Genomic DNA, 27,715 nt, shown 5'->3' on the forward strand with positions numbered 1-27,715 from the left:
CGCAAGGTGGGTCAAGTAGCTTATGAATTGGACTTGCCTATAGAACTTGAATTAGTCCATCCAGTTTTCCATGTCTCAATGCTCTGTAAGTGTGTTGGAGATCCTACGAGGATTGTTCCATTAGAGGATGTTCAAGTGACAGAAAAGCTAGTCTATGAAGAAGTGCCCATTGCCATATTAGATAGGCAGGTACGGAGACTTCGAAATAAGGAAGTAGCCTCAGTTAAAGTCTTATGGCGAAATAACAACTGAGAAGAAATGACTTGGGAAGCAGAAGAGAGTATGAAATCCAAATACCCGCACTTATTTCAGCCCCCAGAAGAGATCCACGATGAAACATCGGGATTATGAGGTATGTATGTTTTTTTAAGCATATGGGTCGTGTGTGGCCAACTTATATTGCTATTGTGTTGTGGCCCTGTGAGGCAATGTTATTATGGGATGTTGTGACAGGATGGTAGTGCCATACTATAGGCGAAACTCTGGCGAAATTTTCGTAGAATTCCCGAGTGCTTAACATTCAAGGACGAATATTCCAAAAGGGGGGAAGAATGTTACACCCCGGAAAATTTTCCGTTGATGCACAATGAATAGACCAACGAAAGGCACGAAGTATACGGTATCACAATAAGTAAGAAATAATATTTGATGACCCTAATTAAGATTTCAAAGACATTCGAGGTAGGGAGAGAAAGTTTGCCAAGAGAAGGCAAGGCATACGATATGTATCGGAAAGGATTAACGAGTAACAAGTTAATGATGACTTAATGGTGTCTTGGAGAAGATTCATAACGTCCCTTAGATTGTTAATGAAGTTTTAACTAAGTGCGAAGAAGGTTCCATAAGGATTTGAGATCAAACGAAATGACGAGATCAAAATCGGAGAAGAGATAGATTATACGATCAATTATACAGTCTGTATAATATTATACGATCCGTATAATGGTCCGTAGGATCATCACAGTGAAGGTCCCTCACTGATGGGATTATACGGTCACTTATACGGACAGTATAAAAATATACAGACCGTATAATGTGCCGTATGATGGTCACATAAGCGAGATGTTGATGGGGTGATTTCGCGTTCACTTATACGGACCGTATAAGTTTACACAAACCGTATAAGTGTCCATATATTTTCCTGACGGGTCAGATTTTAAGTTTTAAATAAGAGGACCCAAGTTCATTATTTTCATTTTCCATCTTCTCATTTCTTCTCCACGACTCAAGAACCCTCTAGAAAGTTCTCAACTCCTCATCCACAAGAACCCAAGAGAGATTGGTGATCAACTTCATCAAAACCAACAAAATTTAGTGTAAGAAACACATTAAAGTTCCTCCAAGCCAAGGAATTCCAATGGAAGTGAACTAGGGTTTTGGTGCAAGAGAAGTATTTCCACTCAAGGCTTATTCCTACACTATCTAAGGCAAGTTTTATGATCTTTTCATGTTTCATAAGGTAATGAGAGGTTGAAAGACTTAGATTATGGAAGGAGATAGAAAATGGGTCACAAAGATAGGAATAATGAGAGTTTGAGTAGTAGTTTGGGATGAGTCATGAATATTGATATGTTGTGAATGTAAGTATGCTATAAGTGACATTTGGAATATGAGATATGTATTATATGTGAGAAAACACAATAGTGAACTATGACCTTGATTACGGAGGAATTGAAGTGAAATTGTGAAATGTGGATAATGTAGATGAATAATGATTGTTGCCTATAATACTGTGAATGTTGTTATGGATGTTTGGGAGTTGATATGGAATATGTGGAAAGTTGTATAAACAAAGGAAATGCTACCCAATTTTCTCTAGCTTTAGTAAGCACGTTCTTATAATCGTTTAGCTAATGTTAATACGAACTCTCTTGAAGGTAAAGACGTGAGCATTGAAGGAGAATGATCAAGCGGTAGAATAGCTAAAGGAAAAGGTATGTGAGGCTAGTCCCTTCTTTTTAAGGCATGAATCTTATGACATGATCTTCCCTCCTTTTCCATGAATTTCCAACATTTCGGAAAACTAAGAGCCTATGTTCATGAATAACCATAGGAGTTAAAGATAAGAGATATTATGAACAAGATGATGATGAACGTAAGTCCAAAGATTCTAGAGTTCATGATATGATGTTTCTACAAAGCTAATGATGTTAACTACGATCCTTTGATGTTGTTTATTGTATACACTCACCTTATATGATAATTCCTTCAAGGTGAGGCAGAATGGTTATGAATGCACCATAATGGAATCGGGGGTTCACGACCTTATGTCACCCCGATAAAGTATAGCTGTCTTTGAGTTCTGTGCATGCATTATGACGAGTACATGATGATGATATTACACAGCGCCTATATGGCCAGGCAGACACCGCTAAGGCGGGCAACGTATACACCATGTCTAGATGGCATAGGCAGACACCACTAGTGGGCGACATGAGATGGTTACCCCGGATGCGGGAGGCCTAGACGCGGGCTAATGATTATCACACCGTACCTATATGGTCGGGCAGCTTATACATATATGCATACATGATATGATGATGATTATGGAGTAAGCCAGCATGCATTATTTCTTTTATAATTGATAGTCAGTTACAGGTTTCTCCTCATTTGATGCTTCCTTATTTCATTGATGTATTATTATTGTTTATGCCTTACATACTCAGTACAATGTTCGTACTGACGTCCGTTTTCTTTGGACGCTGTGTTCATGCCCACAAGTAGTCAGGGAGGCGATCCAGACTCGTAGGAGCTACTAGCAGACTTTGAGAGCACCCCATTATTCCGGAGGTGCCATTGATTTATTCTTTTTTGTATATATGTTTTGGGCATGACGGGATCCTGTCCCGTCCATATATCTAGTACTCTTGTAGAGGCTCGTAGATGCGTATATCTGCTTAGTATGGTATCATGATGTCTTTATTGTATGTACATTATTTTGGTAGCCGAAGGGCTTATGTATATAAAGGTAATTATTTTTCTAAGTGAAAAAAAATTGTTTTCCTATGATTTGAGTCTAAGATTAAAGAATGAACGCTTGATGAGTACGATGGGTAATGGTATGAGCGGTGCTTGGTGGTTCGCCCCGGGTACCCGTCATGGCCCCTAGTCGGGTCGTGACGGTATTGACACAGCTAGTTGCCACTCAGGTACAGCGGCAGAGTTCGGGTCCAGGTGACATGGCGACTAGTGCTAGAGCCCGTAATTTCATGAGTTTAAATCCTCCGGAATTGTTCGGGTCAAAGCAGGATGAAGACCCGCAAGGTTTTATTGATGAGATGCTGAGAACATTGAGAATCATCCATGCCTCCGACACTGTATCCATGGAGTTGGCATCATATAGACTCGGGGATGTGGCGGTTCTTTGGTATAATAATTGTATATCTTCAAGAAAGGAAAATGCACCTCCCCCAGTTTGGCAAGAATTTGTAGATGGTTTCATCCGCCACTATTTGCCACCCGAGGTTCGAAAGGCCCGAGCTGACAGGTTTCTGAATCTAAAGCAAGGGAATATCAGTGCTCGGGAGTATAGCCTTCACTTTAAGTCATTGGCTAGATATGCTCCGACTATGGCGGCTGACATGGGAGATAGAGTACATAGATTTGTGAGTGGCTTAGGGCCACATTTGTTTAAAGATTGCTTAACAGCTTCATTGCAAAAGGGGATGGATATTTCCCGTATTCAGGCCTATTCCCAGAACTTAAAAGAACAGAAACATCCGTAGAGAGGTAATCGCGATATCGATAGAGGGCAGAATGAGAGGGCCAGATCTGTTGGAGCCGGCAGCGACTATAGAGGGGGATTGAGGCAGTCATATTATAGATACTCAGGCTAGTCGAAAACTAGTGCACCTCCTCGGTTTGCAGGCAGGAGATTTGACCGCCCCATTCATTCAGGACAGGGTCAGAGCTCTAGAGCTTCGGGCTCCCAGCATGGAGGTGATTATAGTCAAAGGAGACCGCCAGTTCCACGATGTAGTCAGTACAGTAAGTTGCATTTAGGCCCGTGTCGCCAGGGTTCAGATGCTTGTTATGTTTGTGGACAGACTAGGCACGTGATGCGTGATTATCCCTCGAGGTACAGTAGAGGTGGCGTTCAACCCACAGGATCAGTAGCCGGTTCCTCCTCATCTATGCGTCCCGTAGAGCATACTCCCCAGGTTTCAGCAGGCCGTAGTAGAGGCAGAAGGGTAGCATCCAGTTCAGATGGCACCCAACCCCGTATTTATGCTCTAGCCGGACGCCAGGACCTTGAGTCATCCCCGGATGTGGTTACAGGTATACTATCTATATTCTATCATGACGTTTATGCATTAGTAGATTCGGATTCTACATTATGTTATATTACTCCTTATATTGCTAGCCGCATTGGGGTGAAACCTGAGCCAATTAAACCTTTTGAGGTATCCACTCCGGTTGGTGATCCAGTAATAGCCAGACAGGTGTACAAAAATTGTGTGATTATGGTGTGTGATCGCCAGACTACGGCCGATTTGATTGAACTAGAAATGTTAGATTTTGATGTGATTATGGGCATGGATTGGTTGACCTCTTGTTATGCTAATGTGGATTGTAGAACGAAAATAGTTCGATTTCAATTTCCAGGAGAACCAGTGCTTAAATGGAAAGGTAATACAGCGTTTCCAAGCGGTAGATTTATTTCCTACCTTAAGGCAAGGAAGATGATAGCTAAAGGCTATATTTATCACCTAATCCGAGTTCATGACACAAAAGCTAAGCCACCAACTTTTCAATCCGTCACGGTAGGGAATGAATTTTCGGATGTATTTCCCGATGAGCTTCCAGGCCTTCCTTTGGAAAAAGAAATTGATTTTGCTATTGATATATTGTCGGACACCAAGCCTATATCTAGCCCTCCTTATCGAATGGCTCCTGCAGAGCTAAAAGAGCTTAAGGCGCAGTTGAAAGATTTGCTTGAGAAAGAATTTATTAGGACCAGTTCATCACCTTGGGGAGCACCCATCCTATTTGTGAGAAAGAAAGATGGCTCCCTACAGATGTGCATTGACTATAGGCAACTGAAAAAGGTGACGATAAAGAATAAATAACCGCTTCCAAGAATTGATGATTTGTTTGACCAATTATAGGGTGCCAAATGGTTTTCCAAAATTGATCTAAGATTGGGGTATCACCAAGTGAGAGTTAGAGAAGAAGATATTCCCAAGACATCTTTCAGAACGAGATATGGCCACTATGAATTTCGGGTGCTGTCATTTGGGTTGACTAATGCTCCAGCGGTGTTTATGAATCTGACGAATAATGTATTCAGACCTCTCTTAGATTTGTTCGTGATCGTGTTCATTGATGATATTCTAGTGTACTCTCGGACAGAAGCAGAGCAAGCAGACCATTTGCGTATTGTCCTTGGGATTCTTCTGACTCGTGATTTGTATGCTAAATTCTCAAAAAGTGAGTTCTGGCTGAATTCTGTAACTTTTCTAGGCCATATTATTCCAGCTGACGACATTCGTGTTGATACTAAGAAAATAGAGGTTCTGAAGACTTGGCCGAGGCCTACAACGCCTACAGAAGTCCGTAGTTTTTTTGGGATTGGCAGGCTATTCTAGGAGATTTGTAGAAGAATCGTTTCTATTTCAGCACCATTGACGAAGCTAACTCAGAAATCAGTAAAATTCCAGTGGACCGATGCTTGTGAACGCAGTTTCCAAGAATTGAAAGATAGATTAACTTCAGCCCTAGTCCTAACACTTCCAGAAGGGCCATATGGTTATATTGTGTATTGTGATGCCTCTGGTGTTGGGTTAGGCTGTGTGTTGATGCAACACGGCAAAGTCATTGTTATGCTTCAAGGCAGTTGCGGAAACATGAAAAGAACTATCCAACTCATAATCTTGAATTGGCTGCGGTTATTCATGCACTAAAGATGTGGAGGTACTATTTATATGGCGTTCATGTTGATATTTATACAGATCACAAGAGTCTCCAATATATTTTCAATCAGAAGGAGTTAAATCTTCGGCAGAGGCGGTGGTTAGAACTATTGAATGATTATGATGTGAGTATTTTCTACCACCCCGGAAAGGCGAATGTAGTAGTTGATGTGCTTAGCCGCAAATCGATGGGTAGTCTATGTGAAGTCCCTCCGGAGAAGAAAGAATTAATTCGTGAGCTCCACTAGCTAGCCAGCCTCGGAGTTCATCTAATTGATTCAGGCGATGCAGGAATTGGTAGTCACAACCCAACTGCTTCATCCTTAGATATGGAGGTAAGAGAGCGCCAATATGAGGATCCCCAGTTGAGCCACTATAGAGATAAATTTTATGAGGAAGAGAAGTCGACATTTGAAGTTTCTACAGATGGAGTTCTTAAATACCGAGACAGACTATGTGTTCCAAATGTTGCAGGACTACGTCGTCGGATTCTAGAAGAAGCTCATCATTCTCGGTATTCCATTCACCCAGGAGCGACAAAGATGTATCACGATCTCAAGCTAATGTATTGGTGGGATAGAATGAAGAAAGACATAGCAGAATTTGTAGCTCAGCGTCCAAATTGCCACAAGTGAAGATTGAACATCAAAAGGCAGGTGGATTATTACAAGCAATGGAAATTCCAACTTGGAAATGGGAAGTGATTAACATGGATTTCATTGTAGGGTTGCATCATTCCAGACGCCAGTATAATTCTATATGGGTGATCGTGGACAGACTGACGAAATCGACTTATTTTCTTCCAGTTAGAACCACATATTCGGTAGAAGATTATGCAAGGTTGTATCTTAAAGAGATTGTGCGACTTCATGGTGTCGCAGTATCTATTATCATAGATAGAGGGGCACAATTTACGGATAAATTTTGGAAGTCTTTCCAAGAAGGTTTGGGCACTCAAGTGAGACTTAGCACAGCGTTTCATCCACAAACTAATGGACAGGCCAAGCGCACTATTCAAACCTTGGAAGATATGTTGCGGGCATGTGTGCTAGATTTCGGTGGTAGTTGGGATGACCACCTACCTCTTATTGAGTTCGCATATAGTAGCAGCTATCATCCCAGTATTCAGATGGCCCCGTACAAAGCCCTATATAGAAGGAAGTACATATCCCCAATATGATGGTTTGAAGTAGGAGAGACACAACTAATAGGCCCGAAATTGATTCAACAAGCGGTGGAAAAGATCAAAGTTATCCGAGATCGATTGTTGACAACCCAAAGTCGCCAGAAATCTTATGCGGACAACCGTCAGCGAGACTTAGAATTCCATGTTGATGATTGGGTATTTCTGAAGCAATCACCGATGAAGGGCGTGATGAGATTTGGAAAGAAGGGAAAATTAAGTCCTCGATACATTGGACCTTATAGGATTGTCCGCAAGATAGGCCATGTAGCTTATGAGCTGGATTTACCTGCAAAACTTGAATCAGTCCATACAGTTTTTCTTGTGTCAATGCTCCGCAAATGTGTTGGATATCCCACTAGAATTGTTCCGGTAGATGATGTTCAAGTGACGGAAAAGTTTATTTATGAAGAGGTACCCATTGCCATACTAGATAGGCAAATACGGAAACTTAGAAATAAAGAGGTGGCTTCGGTTAAAGTCTTTTGGCGAAACAATAATCGAGAGGAAATGACTTGGGAAGCGGAAGAAAACCTGAAGTCCAAGTACCCGCAATTGTTTCCACCCCAGGAGAGATTCAAGATGAGACATCAGTATTATGAGGTATGTATGCTTTCTTTTAATGCTTTTGGTCGTGTGTGGCCATAATTGCTTGCTATTGTGCTGTAGCCCTGTGAGGCGATGTTATTGTGGGCTGTTGTGATAGGATGGCAGCGCCATATTACAGGGAAAACTCTGGCGAAATTTCTATAGGATCCCCGAGAACTTAACATTCGAGGACGAATGTTTTAAAAGGGGGAAGAGTGTTACACCTCGAAAACTTTCATGTCATTGTATGGTAGATAGACTAATGTAGGGTAAGAAGCATATGATGTTTCTACAAGTAAGAAGTATTACTTAACGGTTCTAATTAAGATACCAAAGATGTTCGAGGCCAGAGAAGAAAGTTCGTTGAAGAATGTCAAGCATAAGTCGTATTTTGAAGAAAGGTTTTCAAAGTACGGGGCAAATGTGGATTTAATGATGTCTTGAAGAAGATTTATGACACTCCTTATATTACTAATGAAGTGTTAACCAAGTGCTAAGAAGGTTCCATAAGTATTGGAGATCAAACGAAAGGACGGAAATAATTTCAGAAAAGTGGAGTTATACGATCACTTATACAGTCCGTGTAACTTTATACGGTCTGTATAAGGGCCCGTATAACCCAACAGGAAGGATGTTTTCCATGATGGTGAAATACGATCACTTATACGGACCGTATAAGTGTCCGTATAACACCCGACGGGCTGGACATTTTTCAAGTATAAAAACATATTCCCACTTCAAAAATTTCATTCTTCCAACTTCTTCACTTCTGTCCAACTCTCTAGAATATTCCACAAACTTCTTTTACAAGAATCCAAAGCAAATGAAAGATTAATATCACCAATTCAAGGAAATCAAGTGCAAGGGAGTTCTCTAGGGTTGTGGAAAGTCAAGAATCTCTTAGAAGTTGAAGCTAGGGTTTTCTTCAAGTGAGGCAACTCCATCCAAAACTCGTTACTACACAATCAAAGGTGAGTTTTATGATCATTTCACGTTATTTGGAATATTGAGGAGTTGAAAGACTTGGATTATGGAAGAAGGTAGAACATAGAGCTTAAATGTGGAAGTGATGGTGTTCTTGAATAATAGGTGACACGAATCATAACTCTTGAGATATTATGAGTATAATCTTGTTATAAATAATATTAAGAATGCTGGAGAAGCATGATATGTGAATGAATGCGATGTTGGGTTATCACCATGATTATGGATGACTTTGAGAGGAAATTGTCAGAATTGAATAATGGCCAACTTAATAAAGTTTATTGATTATGATATTGTGGGTGTGTTGTTGACGCTTGGAAGTTGTTATATTACATGGAGAAAGTTATACAAACAAAGGAAATGCTGCCCGATTTTCGTTAGCTTTAGCCTAAGCTTAAGTATGTTTCTGATTATCTAATCTTAGCACGAATTCCTTTAAATGTAGAATTACGAACATGGAAGGAAGCGTATAGTCGGCCAGTTAGAAATACGAAAAGGTATGTAAGGCTAGTCCCTCCTTTCTCCTAAGGCATGATCTTTGCAATATGACTTCCTTATCCTTCCATGACTCTCTTATATTTTGGAAATTATGAGTCTATGATTAATAAGAGCTCTTCACAAAATAAAGACAAGAGATGCGTTATGAATAAGACAATGATGATGATGAGCCTAAGTCTAGAAATTCCAAAGCCTGTGATGTGATATTCGTATGAAACTAACGATTCTTTGATATTATTCATTGTAGCCAGACTCACCTTATAATGCAAGTTCCTTCAAGGTGACACACAATGATCATGACTACTCTATAATGGAATCGGAGGTTCTCGACCTTATGTCACCCCGATAGAGTTGCAGTATGTAATTGAGTTCTAATGCCTGCTTTATGATAAGTATATGATAATGAGATTACACTGTGCCTAGATAGCCGGGCATAACATCGCGAAGGCGGGTGGCTTATGATTATACCGTGCCTAGATGGTCGGGCATGACATCGCAAAGGCGGGTGGCTTATGATTACACCGTGCCTAGATGGCCGGGCATGACACCGCGAAGGCGGGCTGCTTATCATTACATAGTGCCTAGTTGGCCGGGCATGACACCACGAAGGCGGGCGGCTTATGATTACACCGTGCCTACCAGGTGCAGTAATTCATCAGAGCAAACCACCAGAAGCCTTTTGTTCACAAAGTTCCCACCTGTCCTTTGTAGTACATTTTTCCCAGCCTCTATCAGCAACTTAGTTGAGAAAATTGCATTTTTGACTCTTCTTAGCACCCTACCATGGTACAGACATGCTGCATTGCTTGTTTTTGTATTTAAACACCAGCTGTTCCTCCAACTAAGCCACTGGCCACTATAATCCAAGTACATCTGCAGATTGTGTAAACCAGGACCACCCATTGTGCCCTGCAACTCCAACATTCCAGTTGCACCAAATTAGCTGCAAAGAGTGATCTGCTACTTACCAACTGCTACACATAGCAGTGATGTTTTCCACCAGACTACACCAGCAACCAATTCCAACTCTGCAACACATCATCTCCCATATACTTAGAATCCAGGCTCTCCACCCAAAACAGTTGTAAATGAATGGTTTCATCAATCTGTATCTTCCCATCAAGCGTTTCAACCAAAAAACCATAATTCCCATTTTGCCCCTGATAATGAAAAATCAGTCTTGATATTCCAAACCATAAGGGTTCTCCAGACAACATATTTTATATGATTGTATACATCATTATCCATCATCCTAACAGACTTTTCGACCTAACAAACCATATTTCCCATTTTGCCCCTCATTAAGAAATACCAATGAAATCCACCCTCCTCCTACTTATTGTCAAATTATCAGTATAATGGGCAACTAGTGCCAATCACACTAATATCCTGTCAATAGGCAGGTCTTCAGACCACATCCAAACTCCAGCATTCATCAATATCTCTTTTGACTTCTAATTCTCAAATAGGGACACTGCAACTTGTTACTATTGAGATTCTTTCTTCCCATTGGATCCAGATCTATAAAGGAATTCACAATCACCTCCCCATGATCAAGGGCATAATTATCCAAGTGATCAGCTAATTGATTTCCCTCTCTCATGATATGCAACACCTGGACATCAACATTATCAATAATCTCCAAAATCTCCTCTACAGCAAAGGCTATATTCCAAGGGGGTTTCCACTGCCTCTCCAAAATGTTTTTCAATAAGAGTGAATCAGTCACTAATATGAAAGAATGCACATGTTGAGAAAGACAGTATCTCGCAGCTTCAAGAAGTGCCATAGCCTCAGATTCAGTGTTAGTACTGTCCTCAATTTCTTTAGCTTTTGCATAAACCAAGTTACCAGTAGCATCCCTTACACAAAATGCATATGAACTTCTACCAGGGTTTCCCCTAGTAGCACCATCCGTGTTGCATTTCAAGCAACCTTCAAAAGGCAGTTTCCACCATACCTTAGTCACCTGCAACTTTGGAACATAATTTTCCAGAATTCTGAGAATTTCAGGCCACCTGTGAGGGACAATTTTTATACCTGGCTTCCTCAATCTCACAAATTGTTGAATATTAGTTGAGGCCTGATAAATGACTCTACTAATTGACACCTTGTCCCTATGCTTGTCTCTATTTCTCTTCTTCCACAACTCCCAAACAATGATAGAAGGGATGGCATAAAAGATTGGTTTTATCCTTGGTATCACATCAGCGGTCCACCACTTTGTAATAACTTGGTGCAAATGCATGCCATCTATATTTATACCTGAAGCATCACAAAAATAAGACCAGGCTTTTTGAGCAGTTTCACATCTCAAGAAAATATGAGGGACAGTTTCTTCTTTGGGATTAGCACAACACATGCACATAGAAGGCATGTGATATCCCCAACTTCTAATAACATCATCCAAAGGCACTTTAAAATGCCACACCCTCCACATTAAGAAAGAAATCTTGAATGGCAACCCTTTCACCCAAATCTTCTTGTACACATCCCTATTTTCACCTCTGCTTCGTATAAATTCCCATGTTAACTTAACAGTGAAATCACCTTGAGTTTCCAGAATCCACCAAGGTTTGTCAAGTTCATCACCCTTAGCTGGAGGCTGCAATTCTTTAAGAATGTAATCTGCATATTCTTCAGGAAGGTTATTTCTGATTGCTTGTTCATGCCATCTGCCTTTTGTGACTACATCAGACACATTATTAATCTCTTCATTACAATAGAAATCAGACTGTGTTAGAAAATAAAGAGGTCCCAAGCCAGTCCAATTATCAAACCAAAACAATGAGGACCCCATTCTAAGTTGCCACCATATCTGATGATCGATTAAGTCCCTTGCTTGAAGTATTTTCCTCCAAATGCGTGAAACTTCTTTCCATGGCACAAGTATGGGATTGTTTTTCTTTAAGTACTTGTTGCTCATGAAAGAACTCCACAGTGATGGTTTGGTTCTAAAGTTCCACCATAACTTAGCAAACAATGCCATGGACATATCACTAAGTGATCTGAAACCCAAACCACCCTCATCACAAGGAAAGCAAACAGTATCCCAACCTGCCAATGTCTGCCCCATTCACCAATAGTGTTGCTCCAGAAAAATTGAGCAAATATCTTGTGTAATTTCTCAATCACAAAGGAATGTGGGTCAACAGCGGACAACAAATGCATAGGCATGGCTTGTAACACATGCTTCAACAGAATTTCCCTTCCACCAAATGACAATAACTTCCCTTTCCACCCTTGCAATCTGTTTCTCACCTTTGCTATAAGTTCTGAGTAGAAAGACATATTCCTCCTTGCATAATAAATGGGACAGCCAAGATATATCACAGGAAATTCCTTCCTTGCAATGCCAGTAACCCTTTCTACCTGCTGAAATATCTCCTCATCAACCCTATCATGCAAATAAACTGAACTTTTAGCCTTGTTGATCAACTGCCCAGAAGCTTGTTCATATTCAATCAAAACATTCATGATCAAACCCAATGAAATCTCACATGATGAGGAAATTATGATAGTATCATCTGCATACGCAAGGTGGTTTATTTTTGGACTCCATTTAGGAAACTCAAACCCAGTGAACCATAAATTGCTATGCAAAGCATTCAAACCCCTTGATAATACTTCAGCAGCTAATATGAACAAAGTAGGCGACAAAGGACCACCTTGCTTAGCACCCCTAGTAGAGTGAAAGAAACCATGAGGTACCGAATACCAATTATTTCCCACAATTTCATAAATCAGACTTATAAACTGCTCACAAAATCCCATTTTGCTCAGAACATTTGTAAGAAAAATCCATGACAACCTATCGTAGGCCTTTATCATATCCAATTTCATCACAACATTAGGAACAATAGCATTGGCATTCTTCTTGCCTTTATTAGTTCTGAGTCTGATATCAGTGATTATTTCCAGTGTCAATAAAATATTCTCCACAATGCTTCTACCCCTCACAAATCCTGCTTGATTCTGTGGTATCAAATCCGGCAACAAATGGACCATTCTCTCGTGTACCACTCTGGAAAACACCTTGTTCACAAAGTTACTCAGACTAATCGGCCTCATGTCACTAAAAGTCTGAACATCTTTCTTCTTTGGTAACATCACAAGATTTGTATGAGTTATGTACCCGGGCAATTCATAACCTCTAAAGAAATCCCAAACCATGTTGAAAATGTCATCGCCAATAATATCCCAACATGTTTGTAAAAAGAGGCCTGTAAAACCATCAGGACCACCTGCACTTGCACTATTTAAACCAAAAACAGCCTGTTTCACCTCTTTTTTAGTAGGAACTGCAACAAGTTCTTGATTCTGCTCAATACTAATCATAGAAGGAACATGTTTCAGGATATCAAACTGTGTTGGAACTATAGTTTCATGGAATTGAGCCTGAAAATATCTAATTGCCTCATTTGCCATATCCTGCTCATTATCAATCCATTGACCAGCACTATTTTGAATTCTCTTCAGCTGCAACATCTTTCTTCTGCCATTTACATGTGCATGGAAAATTTTTGAGTTCTTATCACCATCTTGAAACTAGCTCATGCCTGCTTTCTGTTTCCAGAACTCTTCTTCCAAATGTAGCACCCTTGTAAGTTCAGCCTGCACCTTCATAAGCTTTTCCCTATTGGCAAAGGAAGGATCAGCTTCAAAAAGTGCTTCATGAGCCTTAATAACTTCTTCCAAATTGGTTATTTGCTGAAATATATCACCATAAGTAGGTTTACTCCAAACTGATAAAACATTCTTCAATTTTTTCAACTTCACATTGAATGTCAGAAAGGAATTAGCAACCACATCTGTTGTCCAGTTTTCCTTTACAACATCAAGAAAAGTAACATGCTTGGTCCAAAAGTTTAAAAATTTGAAAGATTTCTTAAACTGTTGGACTTGTTGCTTGCATTCTAGCAAAAAATGAGAGTGATCTGAGCCAAGCTTGATCAAATGAGTGATTTCCAATCCTGGAAATAACTGCTGAAACTCAAAATTACCCAAGCACCTATCCATCCTTTTGAATACACAGTCATCTGCCCCTCTCCCATTCCACCATGTAAAGACACTTCCCTTATACCCGAAATCAGTAAGATTGCAAATTTGAATACAATGCCTGAAATCTTCAACTTCATTCAGAGACATCGGTAGGCCACCATACTGCTCCTCCTCATTAGTGATGACATTAAAGTCACCCCCAACTAACCATGGAATTGTCATATCAGAAGCAAGATTATACAGAGAATCCCAAAGTTCAATTCTTTCAATTCTATCACACTTAGCATAGACCAAGGTGACAACCATCTCCATATCTATATCCCAGTTGAATAACTTTAGTGTAAGCTGCTGAGCAGTGTCCATCAAGACTGTTACTTCATATTTTTCATCAACAAAGGCCCAAATTTTTCCAGAAATATAGCAAATAGCAGTCTGTAGCCCCAACCTTCTTCTGTAACTTTCCATCTTATAGGCTTGTTGAAATGGCTACATCAAACCTACAAGAAAGAATTTGTGTTTTGTATGGATTGTTAAAAGCCTTTTTTTTATTCACTGATCTAATATTCCATATTAGTGCATTCATCACTACATATGGGATTTAGAATTTGTCCTCCTCGTTGTCACCCCTGAAACATGAGGTGCACTATCTTTTGCAACTTTCCTCTTTGCTTTCCCAAGCCCTTTTGCTATCTGTCTAGGGGAAATATCACTCTCTCTTACAGCATTTAAAAAATTCTGAGCAGTCGATTCTTCATCCATATCTATTTTAGCCTGTTCCCTATCTGGAATTGCTAATTGCAAATCTACAACATTATCCGGAGCTTTCTGTTCTACCATATCTTGTACTTTAGCACCAGAGTGAGCTTGAATTCTAGATTCTACACCAACAGTCTGATCTTGAGATTCATCAATATCATTCCCATCCAGGCTATACTCCTGCATGCTATCTGAATTTTGTACCTTGTCAACATTCACCTTAGCACCATGCTTCTCCTTTCCATGTGATTGCACCAGCTTAGAACCACTCTCCAATTTTATCCCACTGCCTCGTGGTACTAGAACAATTGTTTGCTTACTCTGTATGTGACTTCTAGCTATTGGAGTCCCCTGTTGACTCTCATGAACTTTGAGTGCATTAGGACTTGCACTAACTGCCTGTTGTTCAAGAAGATCATTGGCTTTTTTGGCTGGGAAATTATCTGTCACGACCCAACTAGGGGCCGCGACGGGTACCCGGAGCTAGATACCGAGCACCGCTCACTCTACTACTTATCTTGCTCATTTAATATTCTTTTATCAATTTACATACCAGTTGTAGGAAAATCATAATTAAACAAACATAAATACTTTATATACAATTGCCTTCCGGCTATAAAAATAATATACACGCATATGAAAACGTCTTGTGAGACCATCTAACCCACACTGCGTATCTACGAGCCTCTACTAACATACTGTATATACATGGACGGAACTAGACTCCGTCGTGCCCAAAATATACATATATACTAAAAGGATAATCCTAAGCACCTCCGGACAATGGAGTGCTTTCAACCAGCTGACTGCTACTGAGGATCTGGGCCAAGCTCTCCTCTCTGTCTACCTGTGGGCATGAACACAGCGTCCGAAGAAAGGACGTCAGTACGAATGTTGTACTAAGTATGAGAAGCATAAACAATGAAAGAAAACATCAACAACATAGTGATAACATCAACGTGAAATATCTGGATCTGTCTGATAATCATAAAGGAAATTATGCGTGCCATCTTACTCATACTCATCCTCATAACATATATGCATCATATGCAAGCTGCCCGTCCATGTCGGAACGGTGTGATAATCAATAATATTAGCCCGCGTCCAGGCCTCTCGCGTCCGGGGTACCATCTCATGCCTCCCACTAGTGGTGTCTGCCCATGCCCGAAGGTCATGGTGTATCCGTATAGCTGCCCGCCTTGGCGGTGACTGCCCGACCAACTAGGCACGCTGTGAAATGCTCATGTCATGCTTATCATAAAATGCTCATAATAATAATATACTCATCATAAAATACTTATCTCATTGTAATACATGCATAAGGCTCAAGATCAACTTTATTCTATCGGGGTGACGTAAGGTCGTGATCCCCCAATTCCATTATGGAACAACTATTGATACCCTGCCTCACCTTGAAGGAACTAGTACATAAGGTGAGTGTAAGCGATAATTAACATCATCATTATACTAGCATCATCATATCGTATTCCTCATCTTATATAGACATTAAGGAGTTAGACTCTTAGCCTTTCGGACTATAAGAACTCATGAAGAGAATAGGAATTTCGTGCTACAAGATTCATGCCATCAGGAAGAAGGGACTAGCCTCACATACCTTGGTTGTTTAGCTAAGATATCGCTTACTCGTTCTCCTTCAATAGCGCGTCGTTACCTTCATAAAGATTTCATATCAACATTAGCATACTAACTACAAGAACGCGTCACTAATTCTAAGAGAAGTCGGACAGCACTTCTCTTGTTTATACTATTTTTCCCATGTTTTATATTAACTCCCAACATTCATAGCATTACTCACAATATCGAAATCAACAATCGTCGTTTACGTACATTTAGCAAAATCCACCATTTTCCTCCAATTTCCCTCATAATTAGCCTTATGACTCGTCCTTGCATTTTCATGCGTTTAACGCTTGTTTCATGATATAAACATTGTTTATAACGTATTTGTATTCACAACACTTCAACATTCATAATTCAATCCCACTATCATTCATTTATGGCACTATTCACTCAATAATGGTCCATTTCTATGTTCTTCTACATTTCAAGTGTCTAAGCTTTTCAATACTTCAAACAACATAGAATGATCATGAAACTTACCTTGGATAGTGGTTGAACAACCCTTGAGTTGAAATTCTTCACTTAAACCAAACCCTAGTTCACCTTCTTGGGAATTACTTGACTTAGATGATCCCTTGATGTGTTCTTGCACTTGATTTCATAGGTTTTGTGTTGTTGATCTTTAGCTTTCCCTTGATTCTCTTGGATTCTTATGGAGGAATAATTTGAAATATTCTAGGGGTTTCTTGAGTTGTGTTGATGAATAATGAACTGAATTGTAGTCCAAGCCCCTTTTAATAATCCCAAAATTTGATCTTTAATGAATTCTCGTCGGGTGAACAGTGGTCGTAAACTGTAGTTTACGGACCGTATTTTGCTTTACGGGTCGTCCACTGTGGTCGTATTTAAGCATTCCAAAAACAGAGAGTTTGGCTGGTGGACATGGCAGTTTACGACCTGGTTTACGGTCCGTAAACCAGTTTACGGGGCCGTAAACTAGGTCGTATTTAACCATATTCAACATTTACAGAAAGTCTTGGCTGAGGGACCTGGTGGTTTACGACCTGGTTTACGGTCCGTAAACCAGTTTACGGGCCGTATTCTGGGTCGTCCATATACGACCACTGGGTGAAATTTTTTTTGCAACTTTATTATTTCCAAAAATGCAAAATTAGCCATTCTCGACTTAGTAAAACACCATACACTCAAGTCCTTCATTGTTCTACTCATCACACAAGTACGAAAAAATTTCCGAGGTGTAACATTCTTCCCCCCTTTTGGAACATTCGTCCTCGAATGTTCGACACTCGGGGATTCTAGAAAATTTTTGCCAGAGTCCCCTTTGTAATTTGGCACTACCAATTTACCACAACGACCCATAATATCGTCGCCTCGCAGGGCTATGTCACAATATCAACACATTTATGGCCACACACGACCAAAAACATAAAATTAAAACATTCATACCTCATATCGTCGACGTCTCATTTTGAATCTCTTCTGGGGATTGGAACAAATGGGGGTACATAGATTTCATCTTTTCCTCCGCTTCCCAAGTCATTTCTTCCCGATTATTGTTCCGCCATAGCACTTTGACTGAAGCAACCTTTTTATTCCGAAGCCTTCGCACTTGTCTATCCAAAATAGCAATGGGCACTTCTTCGTATGTCAACTTCTCTGTCACTTGTACATCATCAATCGGAACAATCCTCGTGGGGTCTCCAATACACTTGCGGAGCATCGAAACATGGAATACTGGGTGTACAGATTCGAGCTCTGAAGGCAAGTCCAACTCATAGGCTACTCTTCCCACCTTGCGGATGATTCGATAAGGTCCAATGTATCTTGGACTCAATTTCCCCTTTTTGCCGAACCTCATTACTCCCTTCATTGGTGAAACTTTCAGGAATTCCCAATCATTAGCTTGAAATTCTAAATCCCGTCGGCGGTTGTCCGCATAAGATTTTTGGCGACTTTGAGCTGTTAATAGTCGGTCTCGAATCACTTTAACCTTTTCAACTACTTGTTGGACCAAGTCGGGGCCTATCAATTGTACTTCTCCGGTTTCAAACCATCCAATTGAAGATCTGCATTTTCTTCCATATAAGTCTTCATACGGGGCCATTTGGATACTGGAATGATAGCTGTTATTATAGGCAAATTCAATAAGAGGCAAATGCTCGTCCCAACTACCATCGAAGTCCAGCACACATGCTCGTAGCATATCTTCTAAGGTCTGAATAGTGTGCTCAGCTTGCCCGTCGGTCTGTGGGTGGAACGCCGTGCTGAGCTTAACTCGAGTACCTAGACCTTCTTGAAAGGACTTCCAGAACTTGGCTGTGAACTACGCCCCTCTATCCGTGATAATGGCCAAAGGAATACCATGAAGTCGTACAATCTCCTTGAGATACAATTTAGCATAGTCTTCCGCTGAATACGTAGTCCTGACGGGGAGAAAATGAGCTGCTTTTGTGAGCCTGTCCACGATCGCCCATATAGAATCATACTTCCCTCGCGTACGGGGTAATCCTACCACAAAATCCATATTAATTTCTTCCCATTTCCACGTAGGAATTTCCATTGCTTGCAATAAACCTCCTGGATTTTGATGTTCTGCTTTCACTTGCTGACAATATGGACATTGGGCTACAAACCCCGCTATGTCTCGCTTCATACCATCCCACCAATATAGCAACTTAAGGTCGTGGTACATCTTGGTTGCACCTGGATGAATAGAATACCGGGAATAATGTGCTTCCTCTAAAATCCGTTGGCGTAAGTTTGCCACATCCGGTACGCATAACCTGCCCCGATATCTAAGGACCCCTTCTATGGAAACTTCGAATGGAGACTTTTCTTTTTCGTGAGCTATATCTCGATAATGACTTAGCTGGGAATCCTCATATTGCCGTTCCTTCACCTCTAGATTCAATGATGAAACTGTGGGGTCATTGATGCTAATACTTGCATCTCCTGCATCAGTCGCACGTACGCCGAGACTTGCTAGTTGATGGAGCTCACGAACCATTTCCTGCTTTTCCGAAGGAACTCCACATAAACTACCCATCGATCGGCGGCTAAGTGCATCTGCCACTACATTCGCCTTCCGTGGATGATATAGAATGTTCACATCGTAATCCTTTAGTAATTCTAACCATTGCCTTTGCCGCAGGTTCAACTCCTTCTATTTGAAAATATATTGGAGGCTTTTTTGATCCGTATAGATGTCAACACGTACACCATACAAGTAGTGCCTCCATATTTTTATGGCGTGGATAACCGCGGCCAATTCGAGATCATGAGTCGGATAATTCTGTTCATGCCTTCGCAACTGTCTCGAGGCATATGCAATGACTCTCCCATGCTGCATTAATACGCATCCTATTCCCACACCGGAGGCATCACAATATACGACATAGCCATCGGACCCTTCTGGAAGTGTTAGCACTGGCGCTGAGGTCAACCTGTTTTTCAACTCTTGAAAACTATGCTCACAGGCATCATTCCACTGGAATTTAGCCAACTTCTGAGTTAACTTCGTCAATGGGGCTGAAATAGATGAGAAGCCCTCTACAAATCTCCTGTAATACCCTGCTAACCCAAGAAAACTACGAACTTCCGTAGGTGTCGTAGGCCTTGGCCAAGTCTTCATAGCTTCTATTTTCTGAGTGTCGACTCGGATACCATCATCTGAAATAACATGACCTAGAAATGCCACGGATTTTAGCCAAAACTCGCACTTCGAAAACTTTGCATACAATTCCCGATCTCGAAGAACGCCAAGAACAATTCTTAGATGATCTGCATGTTCTGACTCTGTGCGAGAATATACCAGGATATCGTCGATAAACACTATCACAAAAAGATCCAAGAACGACCTGAACACATTATTCATTAAATTCATGAACACCGCCGGGGCGTTTGTCAACCCAAACGACATCACTCGGAACTCGTAATAGCCGTACCTCATTCTAAAGGCTGTCTTGGGAATATCTTCTCCTCTGATCCTCACTTGATGATAACCCGATCTTAGGTTTATCTTAGAAAACCACTTAGCACCTTGTAATTGATCGAACAAGTCGTCGATTCTGGGAAGGGGATATCTATTCTTCACAGTCACCTTGTTCAACTGTCTATAATCGATACACATTCGTAGCGACCCATCTTTCTTTCACACGAACAAGACCGGTGCTCCCCACGGTGATGAACTAGGTCTAATAAAACCCTTCTCGAGTAAGTCTTTCAACTGTGCCTTTAGCTCTTTCAACTCTGCTGGAGCCATTCGATAGGGAGGAATAGAAATAGGCTCGGTGTTGGGTACTACATCAATAGCAAAATCGATTTCCCTTTCTGGAGGAAGGCCTGGTAACTCGTCGGGAAACACATCTGGGAATTCATTCACTACCGGGACAGACTGGAAAGTTGTCACTTCCACTTCCGTGTCATGAACCCGAACAAGATGACAAATATAACCCTTGGCTATCATTTTTCTCGCCTTAAGGTAGGAAATAAACCTACCCTTTGGGGAAACTGTATTACCCTTCCACTCGAGTATGGGTTCTCCCGGAAATTTGAATCGAACTACCTTTGTCCGGCAACAAACATTAGCATAGCATGACGCCAACCAGTCCATACCCATAATTACGTCAAAATATATCATCTCAAGTTCAATCAAATCAGCCTTTGTCTGACGATCACGTTTAATAACTACACAGTTCTTATATACTTGCCTCGCTATTACAGGATCACCAACCGGAGTGAATACTTCAAAAGGTTTAATTGGCTCGGGTCTCACCCCAACACAATCACCAATATACGGAGTAATATATGAGAAGGTAGAACCTGGATCAATCAGAGCATATACGTCACGGGAAAATATAGTCAGGGTACCTGTGACAACATCTGGGGAAGACTCGAGATCCTGTCGCCCAGCTAAAGCATACACACGGAGCTGAACAGCACCTGAAGTAGATGCTCCCCCTCTACCTCTTCCTCTACCTGCTGTAGTCTGAGGAGTCTTTGATGTCGGGCGTGCTGAAGAAGAACCCGCTGCTGAACCTGTAGGCTGAGTCCCAGCTCTATCCCTCGCTGAGGGGCAATTTCTCATCATGTGACCAGCTTGCCCGCAAGCATAACAAGCATCCGAACCCTGACGATACCGTCCGGAATGTAATTTGCCACACTGGCTACACTGAGGTACTGGAGGTCTCCTCTGACTAACATCTCCCTGATACTGAGAACTTGGGGTCCTCGAACTCTGACCCTGCCCTGACTGGAAAGAGCGATCGAACCTTCCGTCTGAGAATCTGGGAGGCGCACTAGTCGCGGACTGACCTGAGTGCCTGGGATGTGTCTGTCTCGATCCCTCTCTATACTCACTGTTCTCTCCCATAGATCTAGCCCTCTTACCTTGTCTTCTATCACCATCACGATCACTTCTTTGCTGTCGTTGTCGTTCTTCGAGATTCTGAGCATGGGCCTGTATCCGGGAAATATCCATCCAGTCTTGCAAGGAGGCCGTCAAACAATCTCTATACAAATGTGGCCCCAGACCACTCACAAATCTATAGATTCTGTCTCCCATGTCGGCCACCATAGTCGGAGCATATCGAACCAATGAGTTGAATTGCATGCTATATTCTCGGGCACTCATACCCCTTTGCTTTAAATTCAGGAACTTGTCCGCTCTAGCTCGGCGGACTTCGGGTGGCAAGTAGTGACGAATAAAGGCATCTACAAACTCTTGCCACACGGGAGGTGGAACATTTTCTCCTCTTGTTATCACCCAATTCTTATACCATAACACCGCCACATTGCGGAGTCTATAAGAAGCCAACTCCACGAATTCGGTTTCGGAAGCATGGATAATCTCTAAAGTCCTCAACATGTCATCAATAAAATTTTGCGGATCTTCATCTGGCTTTGACCCAAAGAATTCTGGAGGATTTAAGGCCATAAAGTCACGAGCTCTCGTGCTAGCTAAATGACCCCTTGGACCCGCATCCTGTCGTTGTGCCTGAGCGGCAACCAATTGTGTCAATAAATGGATGGCCTCGGACACTTGTTGACCCGAAGCACCCGGTGGAGGAATCGGAGCTGAGGCTCCTCCCTGCTCTCCTACATTGGGCGCAGCCTCACCTTGCGATTCGCTTTCCTCTACATTTGCCGGAGGCTCTCTTTCCGCCTGCCTCTTTGTCATAGCTTTGCTATTCTGGGCAGCTGTAGCTTTTCCCTTTGGCGGCATTATCTGAAACCATAAAGCACTTTTAGGAATAACATAATCCTAACCATGGCTCTATCGCACGATTTCATGAGAAGAAGGATGGTCATTTTCCTAAATGCCCTGTAGCCTCTTGTTTATTAGCGTGGCGCGCAACATACCATAAACAAGACTCTACTAGACACGGCTCGCAGACACTTCCTAGGACGAACTACTCTGATACCACTTCTGTCACGACCCAACTAGGGGCCGTGACGGGTACCCGGAGCTAGATACCGAGCACCGCTCACTCTACTACTTATCTTGCTCATTTAATATTCTTTTATCAATTTACATACCAGTTGTAGGAAAATCATAATTAAACAAACATAAATACTTTATATACAATTGCCTTTCGGCCATCAAAATAATATACACGCATATGAAAACGTCTTGTGAGACCATCTAACCCACACTGCGTATCTACGAGCCTCTACTAACATACTGTATATACATGGACGGAACAAGACTCCGTCGTGCCCAAAATATACATATATACGAAAAGGATAATCCTAAGCACCTCCGGACAATGGAGTGCTTTCAACCAGCTGACTGCTACTGAGGATCTGGGCCAAGCTTTCCTCTCTGTCTACCTGTGGGCATGAACACAGCGTCCGAAGAAAGGACGTCACTACGAATGTTGTACTGAGTATGAGAAGCATAAACAATGAAAGAAAACATCAACAACATAGTGATAACATCAACGTGAAATATATGGATCTGTCTGATAATCATAAAGGAAATCATGCGTGCCATCTTACTCATACTCATCCTCATAACATATATGCATCATATGCAAGCTGCCCGTCCATGTCGGAATGGTGTGATAATCAATAATATTAGCCCGCGTCCAGGCCTCCCGCGTCCGGGGTACCATCTCATGCCGCCCACTAGTGGTGTCTGCCCATGCCCGAAGGTCATGGTGTATCCGTATAGTTGCCCGCCTTGGCGGTGACTTCCCGGCCAACTAGGCACGCTGTGAAATGCTCATGTCATGCTTATCATAAAATGCTCATAATAATAATATACTCATCATAAAATACTTATCTCATTGTAATACATGCATAAGGCTCAAGATCAACTTTATTCTATCGGGGTGACGTAAGGTCGTGATCTCCCGATTCCATTATGGAACAACTATTGATACTCTGCCTCACCTTGAAGGAACTAGTACATAAGGTGAGTGTAAGCAATAATTAACATCATCATTATACAAGCATCATCATATCGTATTCCTTATCTTATATAGATATTAAGGAGTTAGATTCTTAGCCTTTCGGACTATAAGAACTCATGAAGAGAATAGGAATTTCGTGCTACAAGATTCATGCCATCAGGAAGAAGGGACTAGCCTCACATACCTTGGTCGTTTAGCTAAGATATCGCTCACTCGTTCTCCTTCAATATCGCGTCGTTACCTTCATAAAGAATTCATATCAACATTAGCATACTAACTACAAGAACGCGTCGCTAATTCTAAGAGAAGTCGGACAGCGCTTCTCTTGTTTATACTATTTTTCCCATGTTTTATATTAACTCCCAACACTCATAGCATTACTCACAATATCGAAATCAACAATCGTCGTTTACGTACATTTAGCAAAATCCACCATTTTCCTCCAATTTCCCTCATAATTGCCTTATGACTCGTCCTTGCATTTTCATGCGTTTAACGCTTGTTTCATGATATAAACATTGTTTATAACGTATTTTTATTCACAACATTTCAACATTCATAATTCAATCCCACTATCATTCATTTATGGCACTATTCACTCAATAATGGTCCATTTCTCTGTTCTTCTACATTTCAAGTGTCTAAGCTTTTCAATACTTCAAACAACATAGAATGATTATTAAACTTACCTTGGATAGTTGTTGAACAACCCTTGAGTTGAAATTCTTCACTTAAACAAAACCCTAGTTCACCTTCTTGGGAATTACTTGACTTAGATGATCCCTTGATGTGTTCTTGCGCTTGATTTCATAGGTTTTGTGTTGTTGATCTTTAGCTTTCCCTTGATTCTCTTGGATTCTTATGGAGGAATAATTTGGAATATTCTAGGGGTTTCTTGAGTTGTGTTGATGAATAATGAACTGAATTGTAGTCCAAGCCCCTTTTAATAATCCCAAAATTTGATCTTTAATGAATTCTCGTCGGGTGAACAGTGGTCGTAAACTGTAGGTTACGGACCATATTTTGCTTTACGGGTCGTCCACTGTAGTCGTATTTAAGCATTCCAAAAACAGAGAGTTTGGCTGTGGACATGGCAGTTTACGACCTGGTTTACGGTCCGTAAACCAGTTTACGGGCCGTAAACTGGGTCGTATTTAACCATATTCAACATTTACAGAAAGTCTTGGCTGAGGGACCTGGTGGTTTACGACCTGGTTTACGGTCCGTAAACCAGTTTATGGGTCGTCTTTAACCATTTCAACACTTAACAGAATCTTGAGATTTTTGACGCAATGAAAGACGATTGCACTATACGGTCCGTAAATCACTTTACGGGCCGTATAGTGCCATATACGACCACTGGGTGAAAAATTTTCTGCAACTTTATTATTTCCAAAAGTGGAAAATTAGCCATTCTCGACTTAGTAAAACACCATACACTCAAGTCTTTCATTGTTCTACTTATCACACAAGTACGAAAAAATTTTCGAGGTGTAACATTATCCACCTCTTCACTACATGCATTCTCTTCCTGAACCTGAGTATCTGCATTTTTGATTTTCTCCTTATCTTCTGCATCACGCCTCATACCACCATGTTTAGCAACTGCCTGAGTGTTGTCTGCTGCATTTGGAATATCCACTTCCTCTTCATCTATTACCTTGTCAAACATTGCATGAACCTGTTGTGCTGACCCTAGTGACACAGAGTTTTCCTCACTAACTACTCTATCTCGTTGAATTTCCTTTTCTTCATTATTCTCTTCAATTTGTTCACTCCAAAGTTTTCTTTCCTCACCAGGACCATAACTATTTGATGGAATATCATAAGATTCTTTGTTCACAGTAACTGAAGGATCTGCATATTTAGGAAAAACACTTTGCACCCATTGCTTAGTTTGAATTGGTGAATTCTGCCTTTTACCTGGAGTATAAACATGTGCATCAACATTAAGGACCACCACATCAGAGGAAGGCACCACTGTATTGACCTACTTCCCAATGCTATTTCCTATATTTGGAGTCTCTGCAACTTCCACAACTGGAGTACTAATAGCAGAATTGAGAACTGCTGCTACCATCAGCTGCTTGTCGTCATCAACAGCTCCTCTTCAACACCATCTAAAGCATCAAATTTATTGTCAACTTGAACAGTGCCGAGCTGTTTTACTACTTTCTTTGGACCATTCACTTCAACTGCTGGCAAGGCCAGATTCAACTGCTTGTTTCCATTAATATTCGCCTGTTTCTTACCTTTGTTAGATTGCCATTTGTATAAGTCCTTCATATTGCCAACCACTTTCCCACACTCCAACACCTTAATCACATGGACCCTATTTCTATAATTTGCTTGCTTAAATTGTGCTTGCCATCTAATATTTCTGCTTGTACCTAGTTCCTGCACCTTATTTGTAACAGCCGCCTCTTTGCCTCTATCCTCTGCAGTATGAACTTGCCCTTCCTTCTCCTCACCCTCACCTCCTTCTTCAATTTCCTTCTGAGGAAGCAATTCTAGGTGAATTTTCCAACATGTTTCTTCATCGTGACCTTGCAGGCAACACTCTTTACAAAACTTCGGCGTGAAATCATATTGTATCATCACCCACTTGGTTTTAACTTCTCCAGTAGCACTATTAACATCTTGAATAGCCACTCGCTTAGGATGTTCCTTCAATAAATCAACCTCCACCTTTATACGAGCACAACTTGGTCGTGTCTTATTTTTGGTAGCCAAATCTAATGTTAGTGGCGTACCTACTGATGAAGCCATTGAAAACAATTGAGATTGACCAAAATAATTTGGTGCTAAAGTTGGAAAGGAAATCCATGCAATTGCAATGCTCGTCTCTTTCTCCAGATCAAACCATGGGTCCCATTTGAGTGTTCGCATTGGATAGTACCATTGTGATTCCTTAATCCAAAACGCAGGTTTTGACATGAGAATTACGTAATCTTCAAACAACTTACACCGAATTAAAATGTGTCTATTGCACAGCAAACCAATTGTAGCTTCTGATTTTAATTCACACTACCTAGCAAGATTAGTACGTAGAAATTGCATGTCGGGCACTCCGTACGTAAACTTACCAATAACTGCAAATTGTAATTCCTCTTGAATGATCATATGATTAATTTCTTCCATAGAATATTGAATTGTTGGTTCCCTATGTATATAAACGATGGGTTTTAAAGGAATTGATGGAATCACTTCGCCACTGTTAGAAGTATTGGCAGTGTTCGAAATTCCACTGCTGTTAACGTTAAGAGCTGCTGGCTGCAGCAGTTTCGAAAAGTCAAGTGGTGGAGCAGCAATAGTTTCGCCATTATTAGCCATTGTATGCGAACTGGAAGCTTTAAAATTCATAGGAATTGTTTTTTTCGGTGGGTTAGGAGGGACAACCTCAGTGGGAGGTTGCCCATTGGCCGGAGAGGTCATGAACAGCCCAAAAAATCCTGTCTCCGGTGAGGGTTTCACGTCTCCAGAAGAGAGAAAGGGGTTTAGGGTTTTTTTTTTGGGGGGGGGGGGGGGGGTTGGGTTTAGGGTTTAGGGTTTAGATTTTTAAGGAGTGAGGTTTTTTTATTATTTTTTAAATAAAGTCCACTAGGCTTGTGAGCCTAGGGCTAATTTTATAAATTTTCTCAAAGCAAACAAATTGAAGAGTCTTGACAAAGATAGCCAAAATGGCTAATAAAAAATGCAAGAATTAAACTAATGACCAACTTAAGTCTTATATGATGGCTTAAGTTGGAACTACAAATTGCTAAAATAAGAATGTG

The sequence above is a fragment of the Lycium barbarum genome, chromosome 8 (genome assembly GCF_019175385.1).
Source record: "Lycium barbarum isolate Lr01 chromosome 8, ASM1917538v2, whole genome shotgun sequence".
NCBI classification, from domain to species: domain Eukaryota; kingdom Viridiplantae; phylum Streptophyta; class Magnoliopsida; order Solanales; family Solanaceae; genus Lycium; species Lycium barbarum.